Raw genomic sequence first — 1,492 nt, 5'->3', positions numbered from 1 at the left:
CGGTGAAACCCTGTCTCTACTAAAAAATACAAAAAAAACTAGCAGGGCAAGGTGGCGGGCGCCTGTAGTCCCAGCTACTGGGGAGGTGGAGGCAGGAGAATGGCATAAACCCGGGAGGTGGAGCTTGCAGTGAGCCAACATCCGGCCACTGCACTCCAGCCTGGGTGATAGAGCGAGACTCCATCTCAAAAAAATAAAATAAAATAAAAATAAATAAATAAATAATTAGAAAATGTATTTAAAAAAAATATTGTGGGCTGGGCGCGGTGGCTCACACCAGTAATTCCAGCACTTTAGGAGGCCAAGGTGGGCAGATCACCTGAGGTCAGGAGTTCCAGACCAGCCAGGCCAACATGGTGAAACCCCGTCTCTACCAAAAATACAAAAATTAGCTGGGTGTGGTGGCACATGCTTGTAGTCCAAGCTACTTGGGAGGCTGAGGCAGGAGAATGGCTTGAACCCTAGCGGTGGAGGCTGCAGTGAGCCAAAATCACAATATCACCCTCTGGCCTGTGCGACAGAATGACAAGACTCCAACTCAAAAAAAAAAAAACCCAAAATTGTTGGCTGGGTGCAGTGGCTTATGTCTGCAATCCCAGCACTTTGGAAGGCTGAGCCAGGGGGGATCACCTGAGGTCAGGAGTTTGAGACCAGCCTGACCAATATGGAGAAACCCTATCTCTACTAAAAACATAAAATTAGCCCGGCGTGGTGGGCACATGCCTGTAATCCCAGCTACTCAGGAAGCTGAGGCAGGAGAATTGCTTGAATGCTGGAGGTGGAGGTTTCGGTGAGCTGAGATCACACCATTGCACTCCTGCCTGGTCAACAAGAGTGAAAAAAAAAAAAGTTTCAATAGCTATTAGGCATAAATGTTTCAGAATAAAATATACATGATACTTTACATCTGTATTTAATCACATACTCCAATAAAGAACGATAAAGTAATACATTGAAAATACAAATTGGCCAAGCACAGTGGCTCACGCCTGTAATCCTAGCACTCTGGGAGGCCCAGGTGAGTGGATCATCTGATCTCAGAAGTTAGAGACCAGCCTGGGCAACATGGCAAAGCCCTATCTCTATCAAAAATACGAAATATTAGCTGGGTGTAGTGGCATCCACCTGTAGTCCCAGCTACTCAGAAGGCTGAGATGGATGATTAAAAAAAGCAAATACAAATTTTGACTTGTTTTTTTTTTTTTGAGTGGGAGTTTCACGCTTGTCGCCCAAGCTGGAGTGCAACGGTGCGGTCTCTACTCATTGCAACCCCTGCCTCCTAGGCTCAAGCAGTTCTCCGGCCTCAGCCTCCAGAGCAGCTGGGATTACAGGTATGTGCCACCATGCCCAGCAAATTTTTGGGATTTTAGTAGAGACGGGGTTTCACGATGTTGGCCAGGCTGGTCTCAAACTCCCAACCTCAGATGATCCACCCGCCTTGGCCTCCCAAAGTGCTGGGATCAAGACTCCATCTCAAAAAAAAAAAAAAAAA

This window comes from Colobus angolensis, unplaced genomic scaffold, assembly GCF_000951035.1.
Source record: "Colobus angolensis palliatus isolate OR3802 unplaced genomic scaffold, Cang.pa_1.0 Scaffold185, whole genome shotgun sequence".
In the NCBI taxonomy this organism is placed as follows: domain Eukaryota; kingdom Metazoa; phylum Chordata; class Mammalia; order Primates; family Cercopithecidae; genus Colobus; species Colobus angolensis.
This window is presented reverse-complemented; position numbering follows the sequence as displayed.